Source organism: Glossina fuscipes, unplaced genomic scaffold (assembly GCF_014805625.2).
Source record: "Glossina fuscipes isolate IAEA_lab_2018 unplaced genomic scaffold, Yale_Gfus_2 2, whole genome shotgun sequence".
Taxonomy (NCBI): Eukaryota; Metazoa; Arthropoda; class Insecta; order Diptera; family Glossinidae; genus Glossina; species Glossina fuscipes.
Window position 1 is genome coordinate 23329966 of NW_023998416.1, and position 6836 is coordinate 23336801.

General features: G+C 31.0%; 1 protein-coding gene across 1 annotated transcript in view; it reads left to right on the forward strand.

The window, feature by feature from the left end:
- Positions 1-1903: 1903 nt before the first annotated feature.
- LOC119632795 (sialin) overlaps positions 1904-6836 on the forward strand; it is a 33666-nt gene continuing 28733 nt past the window's right edge. The window contains exon 1 of the mRNA XM_038025902.1: positions 1904-1924. The gene's annotated coding sequence lies outside the window, so the exon portion shown is untranslated. The remainder of the gene's footprint in view (positions 1925-6836) is intronic.

Below are 6836 nucleotides of genomic sequence, written 5' to 3' on the forward strand. Positions count from 1 at the left end.
TCAAACCTTGGTTCTTAGCAATCCTATTTGTAGAGCCGGTAGCATATAACGAACAATCAGGTAGGTAGATTATAGAGTGTATAAATTTAGCGTAATCTCTAGTGCGTATCTCGGGAAGTCCACTATCCATAACGAATTAGAACTGAAAATTACAGCATTTTGCAGCAATTTTGCTTATGGGCGAATTAGAAGCCATGTTGTAATTCAAACTTGTCTAACGATCTCGTTTAAGAAAGAGGTTAAAATATAATATTACCAATCTTTTTAACAAAATTTTGAATCATTTGCCAATTTTCAATACTTGTAAGTAGTAAAAATAATGTTTTCAGGTTAAAATAGATATACTCTTCTTGTTCCATAAATTTTCTCGGCGAACTTTTCCATTAGCTAAGTGATAGGTGTCTTAAAATGTATATTACAAGTCTCAATCCGTACAAATATGATTTAAATCAATCAAAAAAAAAAAAGTAAAAAGTATTAATTCATATCATTTGAGAGGTCAATACTTTTTAGTATATTCAGACTTAATTATAATATTTATGTGAAAAGTCTGAAAAAGAAAAGCATTGGAAAAGCGAAATGTAATTTGAAAAACATAAAGCGTTTTTGGTTTGTTTTGTCCATATTGTACGCAAAGAGATACAAAGAGAAAAAAAAAAAAAAAAAAAAAGAAAATATAAATAAACAAAAATCGCAGGTAGTTGCATACTCGCTTAACTGCTCTTATATATGTATGTACCAATATATATATGTATGTACCAATATACATATGCAGTGCCATCTAAAATAATAAAAAAAAACTCTGCTGAGCCTTAGTAAGTAACGATGTTAATGATGATTTTGCTTTTTTGTTATTTATTGTGTCGAAATTTATCTATATATATAAATATGTATGCGCGTATGTATGTGTATGTATGTATGTATGTATGTATGTGAGTATCTATATATGCATCTATGGATGTATGTATGTATGTGTATATATGCATGTATGTATGTGAGTGTGTATGCACATATATTTTTTCGCGGGAAATATTGGTAAAACTGTTTTACCGACTTCAATTTGTCAATAACTTATTAGAGAGCAAGCAAGCATAAACTTAGTAAAATATATATGTATGAGCATTAAAGAACAACAAAAATACATATATACATTTATCTATGTATAAAAAATAAATGAATAAATAATACATTACATATATATATGTAAGTAAATTTGTGTGCCTAAGTGCGTCTATCATGTAAACTTACAATATAAATAAGTATATGTATGTAAACAGACATATATCTCTCAAAATACTACAACTATAAATACATTATATACGTATAAGTATTGGTTGTATCGTGTCTGTCATCATCATCATCCATTCAATTTAGTTGTGTGGAGAGCTAAGAAAAAGACCCAGCTACTCAGCCTACATTTTCAGTTCATTTTCAACGTTACTCGTGAACGGTTCTCAATCTTGACTAGTGCGCTTTATATATATATATATATATCTATATATAAGCAGAAATAACGTCAGTGTTTAAGGAAAACCAAAAAGAAAAAAAAAAATTGAAAAAGTGTATAAAATAAAACTCAACAGAAGGAAATCTTTCTCTTTTATCAAACAGTCAAATTTTTAAGCATATGTTTGAAGAAAAAGATACAAAAATTTGTGTAAATAAATCATATTAAAATTAAAATAAAATATTATTTAAAAAAAAATAAAAAAATAAAAACAAGAAGAAGAAGTATAGATACATTGTTCTATTTCTTTTTGATTTTGTGATTTGTAGTTTAAAAATATTTCGACTTTAAAAAGCAGAGATATTATTTTTTAATTCGGCTCCGGTAGTCGAGATTAATTTTGTGATCTTTTTTTTTTTCTGATCAAGTTAATTTCTTTTATTTTATTTTTCTTTTTTTTGTAAATAGTTCTCTAAGGTGAGTTTAATTAATGGTTTTTTTTTTTTTTTTTTTTTTTTTTTTTTTTTAATTCAATAAAATACTGAATATATCGTTTAATTTTTGCGACCACATACGCATCTAGAGACAGATTTGGTGGACAGATTTGAAATATTAGAAAAAAAAAATAAAAGTAAAAAGACGAAGAAAGGAAAAATAGTGTCCTCTAAATCGAAATAAATAAATTAGAAAATTATATTCGTGTCGGATCGAAATTCGGATATTCATTAGAATTGCAAAATATTTTTTTTAATGGCGATCATATCCGTCGACTTGGCGGCAGCGTTACGGAGTTTAGAGTTTAAAAATAAATTCGTGCCATTTGAGGCATACCTCCAGAGATTAAAAGGTTTAGGAAAATAGAAATCTTATACTCGCCTTAAGTCCGTCTATTCACTTCAAGTATTTATGCATATAGTATATATATGGGTAGTATTAGATCGCCAAAATTGTTTTTGTATTAAACTTTCTGGAATATCGTCAAAAATATTTTTAAATTATCGTTCGTTCAAAAGAGTTCTGTAAGTTTTTCGTTGGATCTTCGACAATATGTGAATGAATTATGTACTGATACGCGGGCATGGTCTAATCCAGTTTTTGGACGATTGAAATTGTTTTAAAAGCGGCCGTTCTTCGATATCTGTAATATTGTTACAGATATTTTGAAATAGTCGTCCTTGAAAATAAGTTCTACAACTTATTTGTAAATGGAGATATGCGATTGGGTGAGACCTATGTTATCACATTATATCAATCAAACAAAATATCAATCTTTCGAATTGCGAGCGTCCGCAATAGACGATGGCCGTAATGACAGACCGATATGACCGAATCAAGTTTTTGTTCAAACATTTATGCAGATGCGTACGTTACACTCAACAATGTGTAGATTTCATGTGTGCTTTCATAATAGACATACGTGGGAAAGTGGTTTTAGAAATACTTCAGGCGGCAGAAATTAAAGAGTTTTTCGAATCTATAAATAGGGAGAAATAAAAATTAAAAATGCTATCTATATAGCTCGCTAGGTGTAAAAAAAAGAAGAATATAATGATTCTCAAATTATTTATTTGAGATGGAAACTTCAAAATATGAATGAATGAATCATCGCACTGTTAAAATTAATCACACTTTAAATGAATGAGTTATTTTCATTTATTTGCAAAAAAAAAAAAAAAAATGCGAAAGGGAAGTGCGTTACACACACAGTTGCTATGATACGTCCACCATCGCCATCAAACAATGTGATAATTAAAGATTTATTTTCTCATTCTCGGCATTCGCTTCGAATCGCTATCGACTATCAAGTCTGTGTTTGCAGGTTCAAATCTCGATGCGGTAAACTTTATACTTTGGTCGCAGTTATAATGTATGCTTAGGCGGCAAAAGCATAATACTTACTTTACCGATTGAGTAAGCACCCACTAGATTGCATCTGCTTCGCTATCTCTTGCTCTTTCCTCATTTCTTTCTGACCGTCACCGTATTATACGAATAAGGGATCGAACCCTATTCCAAACCAAGTTAAAAATCGTCCCAGTCGGCTTATTGAAACAAGCGAATTTAGAGAGAGAGGGATAGTAGGTACCAAAGGTCCCCCCCTAACATGAGTAGAATTTCCATATTGTTTTCCTTCTCTTTTTGAGAGCCTTGTTCGATATGGTGGCAGATGTAGTTAGTAAAACTTTGGAATGAATTTCATTTCTTTCGTAACATGCGGAGTAAGTAACAGGAAACTGACATTGATTATATCCATATCATAGACAACGTCATGTAAATCCTATATTTGATTTATATCTTTAGATCATATCAAGATCATATTATTAAATGATCTCTTAAAGGGATATACCAATCTTGGAGAATAAATAGCAGGACAGCAACTTTTAATGTAGCTCAGTTTCTTAAACTTACGTAATCTAAATCTGATTTATATCTTTAGATATATACACAAAATCATGATCATTAAAAGATATTTTACAACGATACAACAGTGATGTTGTGATAGCGTTCGCAACAACAACTTAAACATATTCGATTGGTGGTGTCTATACCACCGCTATTGTCCCAGTCCCAGGAATTGAGAAAAGAACTGCAAAGTTGCTATATATATTATATATTTCGATCAAGTTAAAAAGTCGCTTAGAAACTTTTCACAATGCAGCTGTAATAGTTAAAAAAATGTTCTAAACTCGATAAACGGTTTGTTAATGACTTGAGAAATTTGGCATGCATCGACAACTATATTTTTATACCCATCATCGACGGACGAGGGATATATTCATTTTGTCAAAACGTTTGCAACAACCAGGAGCAATGATCAGTGACTGCACAAAGTACAAACATTTGTAAGCTGCATTAAATTGGCAAGAAACATTGGAAGTTCTTGCATGCAGATTGATATTGAAGTCATTCGAAGGATATGCCTATAGTGCAGCACATTCTTTCGTTCTCTTACTCACAAACTGCAGCAGACAAATATAAAAAAACTTCAATTCGCATTCTATAAGCATTGCTATAGTACCTATACAAAAATGGAACAAACTCGGCCACGCCTAGTGTCATCATAATATCATTTCTTTTCCAAAATGCACAGAGCCAAGGTTCAAAAACCCCATAAAGTATATAAATACTTGACCAGTTTCAAACTCGTAATGCAGTTGAGCATGTACGTTCTGCTTTAAGTCTTTTATCCGCTAAAGTTCGCTTAGGACTGAATTTCATCCATCTGCTGACAAGACTTCACCTAACGAAAATTGACTTTTTATTGTGTTCAAGGTAGTGCGCCCCAATAGTAATGTACCATCTTTTTCCTTCTATTTATTACTAAAACTTGTTAAGCTTGCTAAAGTTTGATTAGCGAGCATTTGAAACAAACAATTCGATAAACGTTTTTGTCCAAGTGACACGTCTAGTGTCTAGCCATAAATGAATTTATTTTTTTTTTTGTTAATGATGTCGTAATATGCGAAAACATGCGAATGGGTGTAAAATTCAATTGGAAACAATTATAAATATATGCTCGTATTAAGGGACTCAAATACGGCAACTAAGACTGAGCTGCGTTTTGAGCTAGAGTTTGGTAAATAATTCTTAAGATGCTCTGTTTGATAATTGATCAATTTGAACTTAATCTTACTTGTGTCTATTGTAAGCACAGCACAAAGCCTTATGCAGCTTCTCTGAAAAATTTCTGATTCAAGCTTGCTAAACTTTTCTCAAATCTTGACGAATTGTAGTTATATATATATATACATAGTAAGAAGTAAGGACATTGTATTCGGCTTGCATTGAGTTCTTTGTATCTATATCATCGTTATCCTAAAAAAGGCAAATAAGTAAAAGAACCACATTTTCATGCCCTGTAATAATAATTTTTTCCATTTTGAAAATAAAAGTGTTTGTCGCACATGGCGCACAGGCATGTCCTTGGAAAAGTTTAAGCCACTTCCGAATTCTTTTGCAAATTTTGTAGACCACATCTCTAGTCTTTCCAACGGGATAATGTCAACCACAAATGCCATACAGTTGCGCAGACATGCAGATGGACATGTTTAGATGCATTCCAAATTTGAAATTGGTCAAGAATTTATTTACTTCATGGGGTTTGGAAGGTTGTTCATGCGCCTTATAAAGTTATTGAAAGGAAACTAAACTTTAATGCACTATAACATTGGATAGGCCTCGTCCTCATTTTTGTACAACATCGTCCATACAATATGCATTCAAATTTTTGTACGTTTATATGCTATAGTTTATGAGTAATGAACGGAAAAAACAATTTTTTATCACTTACAAAGGACACTTTTATTTTGCAAATAGAAAAAATCAGCCGCGCCCACTTCATATTATAGAGCATAAAAATTTGATTTTTTCACTTTTTTTGTCTGTCTTAGGATAACGTTGATGGGTATAGCAGATCAAGTCACAATCGAGTATTATTTTCTTACTTGCTTCTTAATCCCTTTTATGATAAGTGCGATGGGTATACAGGATTCGTTCGTAACTGAATATAAAACTGTCACTTGTTAAAATATGTCGATGAAATTTAACATAGGGAAAGTAGTTCGGATCGGATCATTTTTTCCACCTCTTGCCATAAAACGGCCTACTTTGAAAAGTCGATTCAACTATTGCTTGGCCTTTCGCAAATATTCTGCCTGAATGATCTATGATTTCATGGTAACATTTTTGTGCTAATCCCTTTGTCCAACTGCATGGGCTGCCTTACCTTATGACTTTGATAGGTAAAAAATCGTAAATTTGTATTTCGCTTTTCCAATTAACTATTGTAGAAAAATGGGAAGTTTTCATGTGATTTTGGTTAACAGTGTTACATACACTAGGTGGTGTTCGATTGCAAACATTTCGCATCGCCTATGATGGGTTTAAAAAACAGCAGAACGTTGAGATAGCAAATTATCGATATATCGCACGTATACCTATATTAAAATAGACAAATAACTGAGAAAGAAACAAAAAGAAGAATTTTGGTTTATTTAAAAAAAAAAATTATGAATTCCTGTTGAAATTCAGCGACAATGTACGAAATGCTTGTTCTTGCTTTATACTTATTGATAACCTTTTAAAAAGTAATTTTTTATTTATTTATTTTTTTTTTTTTTTTGTTATATAAAAGAAAGATGTACGTACATAAATATATGAGCGCGTGTGTTCGTGTTAAGAGACTTAAAGATTCAAAGACCAAAAAAAAAAAATTGTTGTCTACCTAAATAAATGCCAATAACCTAATAAAAAATTTAATGAAAAGTAAAATTAGTTAGAATTCAAGGATAGAATAAGTAAGAAATTTATATTTGCCGGGGGAGTGCTATTGACTTTTTTGTTTTGGTAATTAATAAGATTGAATCCTCTTTTAGAGTTTATCATGGTT